Below are 16,426 nucleotides of genomic sequence, written 5' to 3' on the forward strand. Positions count from 1 at the left end.
ACCTTGAGCTCTTCCTTTGCTATCTAAAGCTTTCTGATGATCTTTGGAGAAATCAGATTCAACCCTGCCCCGTCGTAAACAAACATCTTTGTGATGTTGAGGTTGCGGATTGTTGGTGAGACCAACAACGGCAAGCAACCTACCGCGGTGGTGCGGTCAGGGTGATTCTCTTTGTCGAAGATGATGGGCGTGCAAGACCACTTGAGCGGCTTCCGAGAATCTGCCATTGGCTCCCTGCCATTGACTTTGCGCACCCACCATTTAAGTTGGCGGTGAGAGGAGTGCAGTGATGCACCCCCATCAATGCACATGGTGTCAGTGGCTTTCTGGAACTCCTGCTCGATGGTTTCCTCTTCATCTCCTCCATCGCTCTCATCATTTCAATCTTCCTTCTCACAGCCTCTAGTGGGTTTTCCTTGATTCTGAGGAGCCTTGTCGGGGCGGCTTGCTCCGCCACCTCGGTCCTTCCCGCCAGCGCCACCTTAACCTTTCTCCTTATCATGCTTCTCATATTCAGCCCTCTGCTTCTTGACGAGCTGCTCAACCTGATGACACTCCTGGAGATTGTGGCCCTTGGTCCGATGGATCTTGCAGTACGACCCATCACCCTTCCCAGCCTTCTCGGCAGCCACGGCTTCCCGGCAATCGGCGCACGCGGCAACTTCCTTGCCGGGAACCTCAGTCTTGACCTTCTTGCTGGTGCTAGGTGCGCTTGATCCCTCAACAGTCATCACTGACTTATCCTTGCGCCTCTTGTCGCGCTTCTTCTTCTTCTGATTGGTGGCCTTGTCATCATCTTCTGAGTCGATGTCGACGCCATCCTCTTCACCGAGGAGTTGCCTCCCCTCCTCTACCCAAGCAAACTTATCCACTAGGGTGTATAGCTTCTTCACAGTCTTGGGCAACCGAACATTCATCTTAGAACGTATTCGACGATTGCGCATGTTGGACTGGACGCAGCTATCATAGCTGCCGGGTGGATGTCTGGAATGTTCTTGTGTACTCGGCTGAACCTATGCATGTACTTCCTGATGACCCACAAGTATATGGGATCTATCGTAGTCCTTTCGATAAGTAAGAGTGTCGAACCCAACGAGGAGCAGAAGGAAATGATAGGCGATTTCCAGCAAGGTATTCTCTGCAAGTACTGAAATAAGTGGTAACAGATAGTTTTGTTATAGGATAGTTTGTAACGAGCAACAAGTAACAAAAGTAAATAAAATGCAGCAAGGTGGCCCAATCCTTTTGTAGCAAAGGACAAGCCTGGACAAACTCTTATATGATGTAAAGCGCTCCCGAGGACACATGGGAATATCGTCAAGCTAGTTTTCATCATGTTCATATGATTCGCGTTCGGTACTTTGATAATTTGGTATGTGGGTGGACCGGTGCTTGGGTGCTGCCCTTACTTGGACAAGAATCCCACTTATGATTAAACTCTATTGCAAGCATCCGCAAATACAACAAAAGTATTAAGGTAAACCTAACCATAGCATGAAACATATGGATCCAAATCAGCCCCTTACGAAGCAACGCATAAACTAGGGTTTAAGCTTCTGTCACTCTAGCAACCCATCATCTACATATTACTTCCTAATGCCTTCCTCTAGGCCCAAATAATGGTGAAGTGTCATGTAGTCGACGTTCACATAACACCACTAGAGGAGGGACAACATACATCTCATCAAAATATCGAACGAATACCAAATTCACATGACTACTAATAGCAAGACTTCTCCCATGTCCTCAGGAACAAAAGTAACTACTCACAAAGCATAAACATGTTCATAATCAGAGGGGTATTGATGTGCATATAGGATCTGAACATATGATCTTCCACCAATTAAACCAACTAGCATCAACTACAAGGAGTAATTAACACTACTAGCAACCTACTAGCACCAATCCCGGACTTGGAGACAAGAATTGGATACAAGAGATGAACTAGGGTTTTGAGATGAGATGTGTTGATGAAGATGTTGATGGAGATTTCCCTCTCCCGATGAGAGGAGCGTTGGTGATGACGATGGCGATGATTTTCCCCTCCGGGAGGGAAGTTTCCCCGGCAGAACAGCCCCGCCAGAACCCTAGATTGGTTCCGCCAAGGTTCCGCCTCGTGGCGGCGGAGTTTCGTCCGAGAAGATGGATTTTCATTATTTTCCCATCGAAAGAGTCCATATAGCAGAAGATGGTCACCGGAGGGCCACCAGGGGGCCCACGAGGTAGGGGGCGCACCCAGGGTGTGGCCCCCCTGGTGAAGTTCTTGCGCTCAATGTTTTTTATATATTTGGAAAACATCATCTGTGAAGTTTCAGGACTTTTGGAGCTATGCAGAATAGGTCTCTAATATTTGCTTCTTTTCCAGCCAGAATCCCAGCTGGCGGCATTCTCCCTCTTTATGTAAACCTTATAAAATAAGAGAAAATAGGCATAAGTATTGTGAAATAATGTGTAATAACAGACCATAATGCAATAAATATTGATATAAAAGCATGATGCAAAATGGACGTATCACTTCCGCAGAGTCTCTCCTTCCTTCTGTGGGAGGAGTTGCAGGTCGCTGGGCCGCCCTGGTTCTTGATGGCCGCCCGTGAAGGCGCCAATGAACTCATGGCACAAGTCATCCCAGGTCAAAATGGAGTTCTTCGGCAGGTGCATCACCAAAGACCTCACATTTGGCTTGAGTGCCAAAGGGAAGTAGTTGGAGAACACCTTTTCGTATCTTCCCCCGGCAGCTTGAACAACGATGGTGCAGATGCTCAAGAACTCTGCCGGGTTTAGTCTCCCATCATACTTCTATGGTATTTCTGGCTTGAACGTGCGAGCAGATGGCCAACAGACTTGCCGCAACTCACGAGTGAAGGCGGGGCACCCAACCTCGAAAGGCAGGTACCCACCTTCACCAAGTGTGGACTCGTCGATGTCGGAGCCATTGCGGCTGTCGGACTGGCGGTGGGTGTCGTGACGTCACTCGATGGTGACGCGCGCGCCTCCCCTCTGCCTGTCCTCCAGGACTCGTCGTTGGTCTTGAAGTGCTCGAGGGTCGGACGAAGCCATCGAGACATCGTCGGGTTCCTCGTCGCGTGGCTCCGGTTGTGGCCCCTGCGCTGGCTGCCGCGGAGGGGACTGCACTATATGGGTGGCCTCTTCCACATGGCCAACAGCGTGGGCCGTAGCCGTCGCCTGGGGAGGCCGTGGCGGGCCGGCTCGCTGTGATCCTCCCGCCTCAGTGAAACCAATTAGCCTCTGAATGGTGGTTCTCCACTCATCCATCTGATCAGCTGCCGACGGAAATCAACAGCAGCTGGGCCCGCACCATGGCCTCTGAAGCGGTGCTTGGCATGGATGACGATGTAGAACGTAACACCGCCCGGCTCCTAACGGTGCTGGTAGTGGCCGCACTGTGTTCTCGTCGTTTTGAGCCAGCCGCCAGAACGGTGTGGTGACGAGGTGGAGGCGCTTGAGGGCCAGCGACTCCGTTTGGTGCTTCGACTGGGTCAGCTCATTCCGGTGGTGGCGCATGCCCTGCGGTCGCGCCCGTCACGAGAGTGTCCAGAGAGTTGTGATTCGCCCCACAACGAGTGCTGCCGCTGCGGCTATGCCCCTCGGCTGGGCGGAGAGGTGTAGACAGAATGATATCCCCACCCGTACCTCATGGAACATGGCCGCTGAGATGCTGGCGGTGTTGTCCTTCTCTGGTGCCTCCTGCTCCCGTTTCGACCACAGGGGAGGTGGTGACGACGCCGCCTGCGCCGACCACCTCCCCCATAGCGTCCACATTCCCGTGTGTCGGAGTAGCCCTCGCGGCGTTGGCAGCCGCGTGCGATGGGGCCTTCGAGGTGGACAGGTGAGCTGCAGCACCGGGCTTCTTCTTGGGCGCCATGGACGATGGAGCCGTTGATGAAGGAAATGACGATGAGATGACACGTTGCGTATGCTTCTCGGGTTCGTGCAAGTGCTTCCCCCTACCTGGCGTGCCAAAGATGTCGTGGGAAACCACGACCACCTATGGGGCCATGAGCCCCTTGTGGTTCGGCAGGGGGATGAGCACATTGCACAAAGAGCGGAGAACGTCGCACAACATGACATGGATCGCACGGGCAGTTTTACCCAGGTTCGGACTGCCGCGAGGCGTAAAACCCTACTCCTTTGGTGGATTGATGAGAGGACCGTGGTGGAGACGTAGCGCTCTTGCCCAGCAGGGTGGCCTCGGGACGAGAGTAGCTATGCGCGTATGAGTGTACAAGGGTCCGAATCTTTTTTATGGTTGCCACGAGCCTCCTTTTATAGATCAAGGGGTCACCACAATGGCAAATCAGTCATTATGGACTGATTAGATAGCAAACAATGTTATCATACCTAACTCTGCAGACAGGGCAAAGCGCATTAAATGCGATGCTTAGTGTCACATCATGACATGCCCGGCAAGCCTTGTCGGGCTGTTCGACCACCTTCTTGTCTGTCTGCTCGACACGTCTCTGGACGGGTGTCATTTGGAGGCGATTTCCTTCGGAAGTGGCTGCCATGTGTCACGAAACAGCCACTTAGTCACTTGGGGGCTTGACACCGCACTGATTGATGACTTGCGTCACTGTGAGGTGGAGCCTTGGCGGGGTAGTCCGCCCTCGGTGTTCCCGGCAAGCCTGCCGGGACAGTCTTGAGACTTGTCTCTGGAGCAACCTCGTCCTTGCCAGGCTCGCCTGCCCGGCAAGGGAAGTTTTCCCTTAGTGATATCTTGTTTCCTTTGGCTTGACTTAGTCTTCTTGATCCGCTCTCTGACTCCTCAAAGAGCTATTTCTTCAGCTTGGTCTGGTCTTGGATGTCGCAAACTTGTTCTTAGGCCTGTGCACGGTCTGGGCAACAGACCTAGGGTTTGTTGCACCGACACATTCACAATACATTCCAAGCAAGCATGGTAAGAGTATGAGCAGCAGAAAGAGTAAAGCATGCTAGTTGTAAGAAAGTAAAGGGATGGGATTGGACTGTGCAAACACAATGAAGACACGAAGATTTTTGGCGTGGTTCCTATAGGTGGTGCTATCGTACATCCACGTTGATGGAGACTTCAACTCACAAAGGGTAACGATTGCGCGAGTCCAAGGAGGGCTCCACCCATGAAGGGTCCACGAAGAAGCAATCTTGCCTATCCCACCATGGTCATCGCCCACGAAGGACTTGCCTCACTCGGGTAGATCTTCACGAAGTAGGCGATATCCTTGCCCTTACAAACTTCTTGGTTCAAATCCACAATCTTGTCGGAGGCTCCCAAGTGATAGTTAACCAATCTAGGAGACACCACTCTCCAAAAGGTAATATACAGTGTGTTGATGATGAACTTCTTGCTCTTGTGCTTCAAATGATAGTCTCCCCAACACTCAACTCTCTCACACATATTTGGTTATGGTGGAAAGATGATTTGAGTGGAAAGTAACTTGGGGAAGACTAGAGATCAAGATTCTTGTGGTTGGATTGGAATGTCTTGGTCTCAACACATGAGTAGGTGGTTCTCTCTCAGAAAATGAGTAGCGGAAGTGTAGGCACGTTCTAATGGTGTTCTCACAAATGGAGAAGGGGGTGGAGGGGTATATATAGCCTCCACAAAAAATCCAACCGTTACACACATTTCACCCAACTCGGTCAGACCGGATAGAAGAACTCGGTGAGACCGATTTAGTTCAAAATGTGAACGTTAGGAATCTCGGTGGGACCGACGAGATCAACTCGGTGGGACCGATGTGCTAGGGCTTAGGGCAAACATCAACTCGGTGGCACCGATTGCATCAACTCGGTTAGGCCGAAGTGAAGCAATAAGGCAACAAAGAGAATGTCAAGCAAACTCGGTGGGACCGATTGCACATTTCTGTGAGACCGAAATAATTACAATAGGCAATAGAGAGTTTGCAAGGCCATCTCGGTGAGACCGAGATCCGTATCGGTATGACCGAATTGTCTAGGGTTTCTGGTAGTGGCTATGTCAACTGAACTCGGTGGCGCTGGATAGATCAAATCGGTGGGGCCGAGTTTGGCTATGAGTTTTGGACATATGTGGAAATATGAAAGTGGCTGAGGGTTTTGGAGCAATATCACTAAACACTTTGAGTAAGTAGACCATTAAGCAACACCTCATCCCCTTTTAATAGTATTGGCTTTCCTATGTACTCAATGTGATCTTGGATCACTAAAATAGAAATGAAGAGTCTTGACCAGTTGCCAATCTTTGTCCTTAGTATTTTGAAGGGGTTCCACATCCTCTTGTCCTTACCATGCCATTGTTGAACTCATCTGAAATACACTAGGTAAAGGTATTAGTCCAACAAGAGATATGTTGACATTAATTACCAAAATCACCCAGAGAGCACTTGTGCTTTCAGAGTGTTTGGGATATTTGATATATCACAAGCAGTTGTGTGACGAATCGTGTTTGGGATAGATGCGGGCCTCACATACACTTAGTTCTGCAAAACGTATGCATCCCTACTCCCTATCCCCGACGGTTTCTGGGCTGTGTGGGCAGGACGCCCCTATCGCACACACATGCAAGGCGGCAATTTAAACCTCCATTGCAGAAAGGGGTTAAAATCGTTTCTCTAGCAGGTCGATGTACCAGTGAATGTACGACTTCTGTGATATTTTTGCCGACCCACCGACCCTAGTCGGCTGATGATGCGGAGCATCCCAAGGTCATCCCCATGGACCTACCATCGTCTCATCAAGTGCCTACCGGACCCATGACTCGATCACGTGCAAGAGCCCTTGAAGCCGAGGTGACATCTCTCCTCTCACAATTCCACTTCGATGCACATGAAGCATGGCTACTACCTCATATGGATACTTTGTGCATACTCAGGTACAATGAAGAAGCTAAGGAGCAAGGACAAGAAGAAGAGGAAGATGGACGAGAAGACGGAGAAGAAGAAGGGTTGCAGGAAAAGTCCCAGCCACCGGACGACCGGCCGGGACCGGACGTCCGGCGCCTGAAGCGTCAGCCGAGCCCCAGCGAGCGGACGTCCGGTCCAGACCGGACGACCGGTGCCCCTGCACCCGAGGCCAATGAGCGGACGTCCGGCCCCGACCGGATGACCGGCGCGACCGTACCCGAGCCAACATCAGTGGAAGTCCGGAGCCTCCGGACATCCGGCACCCCCATCACAGAACGGAACCAGCGGACGACCGGAGGACACCGGACGTCTGGCAGCTCCTGAGACACCGGACGACCGGTCCCCAGCGGATGTCCGGTACCTGTCTGCGCACAGTGTTCAGGCCCGAGGCCCATGTACCCCTTCACTTCGTCCCCTTTGCACTTAGACTATAAATAGACCCCCCCCATTCATCCTAGCTAGGGTTAGCATTGGTTTAGCTCATTTGAGATATAGAGCATTGCTCATCCATATCAGATCTACTCCATGAGAGAGACCGCGGCCCCTCTACGGAGAAGATCCACCTTGGATTCAAGAGCCCTTTACGGGAAGATCCCCTTGTGGATTCAAGACCTCCTCACGGAGAAGAACCGGTTACCGTGTATCGTCCCTAGTTGTCCGTGGATTCGTGTATCGTTCTATGTACTCGAGGATCTAGCCCATGTGTGACTTATTCGTGTCAGTTTAGTGATTTCCTCTTGTGTTTTCCTTCCGTTCTTCCTCGTGTTCTTCGTGATTTTCCCGGGATCCGCTCCTTTCGTGAAAAATCGGGTGATTAGGGTCTCTACCCTACATCATCTTGGTATCTAGAGCAAGGTTGATCACAATTTCGGAGCCCCCCTCTTCGTTTTCTAGCTTGATTTTGTTGTTTTCGTCCTAATCCGAAAATCCCCACAAAAATAGCCCCAAAATTTTTGCTTGTGTTTTGTGAGTTTTGATGATGTTTTATTGGTTTTGATCCGTGAATTTGTTGTGTTGCAAGTGGATCTAGCCTTCCCCCACCATCTCCACCTCGAAATCCCTCCCAAATTCCCCATATTCCACCCAAAACCGCCTCCCGGATCTGAAAGTTCGCGTTGACCCCGACCACCGGACGTCCGGTGACCCAGGAAGCACCGGACGTCCGACCTTAACAGACGACCGGCGACCGGACATCTGTCCACTTCCGGACGACCGCTACTTCCACCACATCATCCGTTACACCACCTCCGACTTCCGCAAACCGTTCCAATATCCCAACCCACACCACCACTTACCCGCTACCTACTCTGACGCTTTTTGTCGCACTTGGTTTTGAGAATTTGAGTTGCGGTACCGTATCCTTTTGTGTTTCGGCTATCTAGGTACGGTTCGACATCGACATCACCGCCGCTCATTTTCGCCACGGACGCGCCATCAATAATGACTTGGTATTCATGCCACCATTTTGACACCATACCGGAAGCAAGACCGGTAACCTCATCTTGGTATTGAATATCACTCTTGCCATTACATTGCTAGCCATCATAGCCTTACTCCTTTGCGTTGCTTACCCATCGAGACTAGCCATTGAGTATTGCCGGCAACGAGACTTGTGCACTTTAGTGATCATACTTCCCATAGCATACATACATACATCATTGTTGCCTATATTGGTATCATCTCTTGTGTCACAAAGTTGTCATCGCATACTCACTTGCTATCTTGGTTCATCAAGCATTGCATGAGAAAAGAGCTCAAACATCAAAGAGCCAACCAAGCTTTTAAGCAAAGCAGAAAGATAAGCAAAGAGCTTTTAAGCAAGTACCATAGCATCATACAACATTAAGATTGTCATACTCGATCATCTTGGATCATATCATAGCAACACCTTGCATAAAACATATTTGGGATAGAAGTCGTTGCATTTTTGCTAAGTAGGTTGTGCACAAGTTCTTGTATCCGCCTATCGTGCAATCGTGCTAGCGTCTGTCTAGTGCTGTGCAACAAGAGCATTTTTGTGGATTCCACATTTTGGCTCACCCTTGGTTGCACAACCCCACTTATCTTTTTGCGTGTGTGTTTCCGTGTACCGTATATGCTTGGTCTACTTGTTACATTGCATCTTGCAAATCTTCTCCAACATTATTGAATCTTGCTTACATTCACATTAAAAATTGTGCCACCATCCTAACCAAGCTCCACCATAAGCTTTTACTTGTGTAGGTGTGAGAAACCGACGAGAATTCGTACCAATTGGGCTATTTCCTTGTCCTACATTGGAGTGATCATCGATTCACTTTCAACTTCAGTCAAGGTACATTTGGTATTCGTTCTTCTCTTTCTACCACTCACATTTGTCTTGGAATGATGGATAGGCCAAGTACGTCTACCAACCCACTCTTCATGGAGCAAGACAACGACATGAACTCCTTCGTCACCAAGAGTCACCTCTTTGGTGCACAACGTGCTTTGCATCAAGAGCAACAAGCTATGAGTGAACGCATCGACAACCTTGCCGCCGACTTGCGACTTTTCGAGCAACGTACAAGGGACTACTTCGACCACAAGCTTGACGATCACAAGCAAGAGAATGACGCAAGGATGGACAAGATTCGTGCTTTGTTGCTCAACCGCTCTTCTTCCACTTTGAGAAGGAGCTGTTCAAGTCGCCATTCCGACTTTACCCTCTCCGGCTCAAGTACACCGACATCGAACACTCTTCGTCGAGTCGCGCGCACTGACCGTCAAGCAAACCTTAATCCACTCCGAGACACCAACTCTCAAGAGCGCCGACGACGTCAAGCCAAAGAAGCCTTTGCGCTAGCTCGAGAATGGCAACAACAACGCCAACATGAAGAGGAAGAACGCGCGCGTCTACACTAACATGCACAAGATGCCGAGGCTCAATGTCAAGAACAACTACTCCGTGACGCTCAAGCACTTGAGGCGCAACAAGCTCTACACGATGTGAGTCGAGCCGTTGCCGACCGAGGCCGACAATCCCGTGAACAAGAGGAAGCACTTCGCGAAGAAATTCAAGAACGACGATTTCAAGCTCGCATGCATCGTCTAGTTCCTCCTCGAGCTCGACGCGCTCCTCCACAAGCTCGCCAAGACCATAAAGTTCATCAAGAGCATGACGACAATGGGAATCCTCCGCGACAAGAGCAACACGAGGTTGACAACCCTCCGCGTCAAGAACACCACGAGTTGAACAATCATCTACAACATGGGCGTCATCATCCCCGACCCCAACACAATGAAGAGCAACGCTACGGCAAGCTCAAGTTCACCATGCCCAAGTTCAACGGAAGAAATGATCCCGAAGAATACCTTTCATGGGCATTGAAAGTTGACAAGATCTTCCGTTTGCACAATTATGAAGAAGAGAAGAAGATCGCGATGGCATCCCTTGAGTTCCAAGACTATGTCCTGATTTGGTGGGAACAAATCATAGAGCGCTGCGAGGCAAGAGGCGAACCACCCATCACTACTTGGGCACAAATGAAGGATGTCATGAGAGCATGTTTCGTACCTACCTATTACAACCGCGACCTCTTCAAGAAACTCCAACAACTCAAGCAAGGAACCAAGAGCGTTGAAGAATACTACAAGGAGATGGAGATTGCAATGATAAGAGCCAATGTGACGGAAGATGATGAGCAAACTATGGCACATTTCTTGAATGGACTCAATCATCCTATCAAGAAGATCGCCGACTTCCAACCATACTCAAATCTCATCGAGCTCGTGCACCAAGCTACCAAAGCGGAACGCCAAGTGCAAGATGATTTCAAGTATGCCAAGTTCTCATACAAGTCCTATGGCTTCTCCAATAACAAAGCTTCAACGACTCCAACACCGATTACAAGACCCTCTACTTCCAACATCGACAAGCCGACTTCCAAGAAAGCTTCGTCAGCTACAAGCCATCCTCCTATGAGAAACTTCAAGCCTAGAGCTTCATCATCATCTACCCCAACCGATGAGACCATCAAGACGAGTTCCTTCAAGTGTTTCACTTGCGGAGGCCGAGGCCACAAGTCCTATGAGTGCACCAACAAGCGCACCATGATCTTCAACGACGATGGCACTTATGATTCCATGAGCGAAGGAGAAATGGAAGCCCTTGAGCAAGTCGCCATGCACCTCCAAGTGAACAATGAAGAAGAACAAGTCTTTTGTGATGAAGACTCAAGTCCCGCACTTGTTGTCTCCAAAGTCTTGACTCTCCAACATCACCAAGAAGAAGACCAAAGATGCACCATATTCCACACCAAGGCCGGCATCAATGGACGATCCGTCAAGGTCATCATCGATCGAGGGAGTTGTCACAATCTCGCAAGTGAAGAACTTTGCTCCAAGCTCCAGTTGCCCAAGGCGAAGCACCCACATCCATACAAAGTGCAATGGCTTAGTGACTCCGGTACCATCCAAGTCGAGCACCGAGTACAAGTCTCCTTCAAAATCGGCGCCTACGAAGACATCTTGGAGTGCGACGTCATCCCAATGACCGTTTGTCATCTTCTCCTTGGACGGCCATGGCAATTCGATAGAGGATTCATCCACAATGGGCGTACAAACCACTATAGCTTCAAGATGCACGGAAAGGAGTTTGTGTTACGCCTTATGTCTCCAAGCCAAGTGATCGCCGATAAGCAAGCCACCCATCATGGAGAGAATGGTGAGAGAGTTAGCCACCAAAAAGAGAGTGAGCACCACAAGCCCAAATTGAGTGCCTCCATGATGAGCGAAAACAAGAACCTAGTTCTACTTGCCACCAAACATGAGATGAGAGAAGTGTGTGAGAACCCATCTAGTGTCCTACACTACGTCCTCGTGTGCAAGGACAATGCAACACAAACTAACACTTCTCACACTCTTTCTCTAGTGTTGTCTTCTCTTTTGCAGGAATTACAAGATGTTTTCCCCGATGAGCTACCTCCGGGACTACCTCCACTACGAGGCATCGAGCACCGCATCGACCTCATCTCCGGAGCATCGCTCCCGAACAAAGCTCCCTACCGCGTCAACCCCGAAGAAACCAAAAGAAATCCAAAGGCAAGTAAAGCATCTCATAGACCATGGTCATGTGCGTGAAAGTTTGAGCCCTTGTGCCGCACCGGTCATTCTTATGCCAAAACGTGACGGTAGCTTTCGCATGTGCTCCGATTGTAGACCTATCAATGCTATCACCGTTCGTTATAGGTATCCCATTCCACGCCTAGATGATATGCTAGATGAGCTTAGTGGTGCCACTATATTTTCCAAAATTGATCTTAAGAGTGGTTACTATCAAATCCGCATACAAGAGGGTGATGAATGGAAAACCGCATTCAAAACCAAGTTTGGTTTGTATGAGTGGGTAGTCATGCCTATGGGTCTCTCGGAAGCACCTGGCACTTTTATGCGCCTTATGAATCATGTCTTTCGTCCTTACATTGGTATATTTGTTGTGGTTTACTTCGATGACATTCTTGTGTTTAGCAAATCTATCCAAGAGCATGTCACCCATGTCCGCACCATTTTGCAAACTCTTAGGAAAGAGCGTCTCTATGCTAATATGGAGAAATGCCTTTTTGGTGTTGATAAGCTCATTTTCTTGGGTTTTGTTGTTTCTTCTAAGGGTGTTCATGTAGATGAGTCCAAGATCAATGCTATTAAGACTTGGCCGCAACCAACCAACTTGCATCAAGTGCGTAGTTTTCTTGGTCTTGCGGGTTTCTATCGTCGCTTTGTGAAGGATTTTAGCACCATTGATTCGCCTTTGCATGCTTTGAGCAAGAAGAATGCGCCTTTTGTTTGGGGACCATCCCAAGATATCGCATTCAGTGAGCTTAAGAATTTGCTTACTCATGCTCCCGTGCTTGCTTTACCCAACTTCGACAAGCCTTTTGAGATTCATTGCGATGCTAGCGGTAATGGCATAGGAGGTGTGTTAACGCAGGAGAAGCGCCCCATAGCTTACTTTAGTGAGAAACTTTCCGGAGCGCAACTCAACTATCCCATCTATGACAAAGAGCTATATGCTTTAGTCCGCGTTTTACATGAATGGGAACATTACCTTCGTCCCCATGAGTTTATCATTCATACCGATCATGAGACTCTTAAGTATCTTAAGGGTCAAACTAAGTTGAACAAGCGTCATGCTAAATGGAGTGAATTCATTGAGTCTTTTCCCTATGTCATCAAGTACATCAAGGGTAAAGAAAACATCATAGCGGATGCTCTTTCCCGCATATGCATGCTAGTCACGCAACTTGAGTTAGATGTCATTGGCTTCGAGCATATCAAAGAATTGTATGCGCATGATGAAACTTTTGCCACTCCTTATGCCAAGTGTTTGTCGAATACATCGTGGGAACGCTATTACATCAAAGACGGCTATCTTATGAGAGCTAACAAACTTTGCATCCCCAAGTCGTCCCTTCGTTTGTTGCTTTTACAGGAATCACATGGAGGAGGCTTAATGGGACATTTCGGACGCGACAAGACGTTCGCCACGCTCTCGAAGAGCTACTTTTGGTCAAAGATGTTTCGGGACGTCAATCGCTTCACCAACCGATGTTCGACATGCCGCAAAGCTAAGTCCAAAGCTCAATCTCATGGCCTCTATATGCCTCTACCGATTCCATACCAACCATGGGAAGACATTGGCATGGACTTTGTACTTGGTTTGCCTAGAACTCGCAATGGGAAAGATTCCATATTTGTCGTTGTGGACCGTTTCTCCAAAATGGCACATTTTATTCCTTGTCACAAGATAGACGATGCTTCACATGTTGCTAATCTCTTTTGTAGGGAAATATTGCGTCTCCATGGTGTGCCAAAGACAATTGTCTCAGACCGCGACGTCAAGTTCCTTAGCTACTTTTGGAAGACCCTATGCGCCAAGCTCGGAATCAAGCTACTCTTCTCCACGGCGTACCATCCTCAAACCGACAGACAAACGGAGGTGACAAACCACACACTCTCCGCTCTACTTCGAGTACTCATCAAGAAGAACATCAAGGAGTGGGAGGAGTGCCTACCTATCGCCGAGTTCGCCTACAACCGAGCAAGACACTCAACAACCGGCAAGTCGCCTTTCAAGGTCGTTTACAGATTCAACCCATTGTCACCATTGGACATTCTTCCTCTACCACTCCAAGAGCGCATCAATTTGGACGCAAGTGCGCGTGTGACACATCTCAAGAGGATGCATGAAGATACAAGAAACACCATCGAGCGCCAAGTTCAATGCCTTGCGACCAAGCTCAACTTCAACAAGCAACCTATGGTCTTCAACATTGGTGATCGAGTGTGGCTACACCTTCGCAAGGACCGCTTCCCACAAGCCCTGTTCAAGAATTCATCCGATTAACCAGTTAACTTGCCGATTAATCCCTACTCATAGGGTCCCCGAGTTGCCGATTACCGATAAATCATCCGATTAATTGATTAAATGGCCGATTAATTTGCCGATTAGCCTATTAATCCCCTACTCACCAGCCGACCGAGCAGCTACCAGTTAACGATTTCCTCAACAATGCCCACAAGAACGCAAATCCAAGCTTCGACCACGAGCGGATGGACCCTTCAAGGTGCTTGCATGCTACAATGACAACGCTTGCAAGATCGACCTCCCGCGCGACAAGTACAACGTGAGTGACATCTTCAACGTCAAAGATCTCTCTCCCTTCCATGGTGATGAAGATTTTGATCCGAGGACGGATCTTCCCCAAGGGAGGGAAGATGATGAGGAGCATCCCAAGGTCATCCCCATGGACCTACCATCGTCTCATCAAGTGCCTACCGGACCCATGACTCGATCACGTGCAAGAGCCCTTGAAACCGAGGTGACATCTCTCCTCTCACAATTCCACTTCGATGCATATGAAGCATGGCTACTACCTCATATGGATACTTTGTGCATACTCAGGTACAATGAAGAAGCTAAGGAGCAAGGACAAGAAGAAGAGGAAGATGGACGAGAAGACGGAGAAGAAGAAGGGCTGCAGGAAAAGTCCCAGCCACCGGACGACCGGCCGGGACCGGACGTCCGGCGCCTGAAGCGTCAGCTGAGCCCCAGCGAGCGGACGTCCGGTCCAGACCGGACGACCGGTGCCCCTGCACCCGAGGCCAATGAGCGGATGTCCGGCCCCGACCGGACGACCGGCGCGACCGCACCCGAGCCAACATCAGTGGAAGTCCGGAGCCTCCGGACGTCCGGCAGCCCCATCATAGAACGGAACCAGCGGACGACCGAAGGACAGTGGACGTCCGGCAGCTCCTGAGACACCGGATGACCGGTCCCCAGCGGACGTCCGATACCTGTCTGCGCACAGTGTTCGGGCCCGAGGCCCATGTACCCCTTCACTTCGTCCCCTTTGCACTTAGACTATAAATAGACCACCCATTCATCCTAGCTAGGGGTAGCATTGGTTTAGCTCATTTGAGAGATATAGCATTGCTCATCCATATCGGATCTACTCCACAAGAGAGACCACGGCCCCTCTACGGAGAAGATCCACCTTGGATTCAATACCCCTTTACGGGAAGATCCCCTTATGGATTCAAGACCTCCTCACGGAGAAGAACCGGTTACCGTGTATCGTTCCTAGTTGTCCGTGGATTCATGTATCATTCTATGTACTCGAGGATCTAGCCCATGTGTGACTTATTCGTGTCGGTTTAGTGATTGCCTCTTGTGTTTTCCTTCCGTTCTTCCTCGTGTTCTTCGTGATTTTCCCGGGATCCGCTCCTTTCGTGAAAAATCAGGCGATTAGGGTCTCTACCCTACATCATCTAACCCCTAAGCGTGCAACAGAGACATCGATTATAGAGCAACTGTGTGATCTTTAGTCAGTGTGGTGGGCATGGCAGCGACCACCGTCTAGAGAGGCAGCAAGCAGGAATGACACGGTTATATTTTACATTGTTTCTTTTCCTTCATGAACTTTGCCACACCTAAAAAATATTTGTGGCTCCTCCACTGAGTACGGACGTTGAGATGCGGTGGCCGTGGGAGTGGATATGATTCTCCACCTATCATTTCCCTCTACTGCGGCGATAGAGGAGGTGGTGTCGACACGAGATGGCAACGATCGATGGTTGCGGTGGTGGCAAAGAAGGAACCACGCAGACGCCACGAAGGCAGATTCCAACACGACAAGTTTCTTTGAATCTTGACCTAGATCTTTGTTCTGTTACTTTAGGTCGATTTCCCCCAATTGAATGCGCTTAGTGGTCACTGTGTTCTTATAATGGCGTTTTAATCACAATTATCGTAGGTTGAAATCAGAGAAAGCGTTTTATCTCAACTCTAGAATGGAGACCATTGTCATAGGCAATGGTGGCACCAAAGGAGCCGGGACGGGCTTCACATTTCCCCTTGTGGTGGCAAAAAATCAACATTTGTCCAATTTAGAGGTGCTATAAGTGATAAATAACCATGGGGTATTTTTCATAGCACTGTCACTGTCGCCGGAATGGTCTGGAACTTCAATGCAAAGGGAAGATCCAGTGAATGAGGATGGTGACTATTGATGTATGCCGCCGTCGCTGGA

Source organism: Triticum aestivum, chromosome 4A (genome assembly GCF_018294505.1).
Source record: "Triticum aestivum cultivar Chinese Spring chromosome 4A, IWGSC CS RefSeq v2.1, whole genome shotgun sequence".
In the NCBI taxonomy this organism is placed as follows: Eukaryota; Viridiplantae; Streptophyta; class Magnoliopsida; order Poales; family Poaceae; genus Triticum; species Triticum aestivum.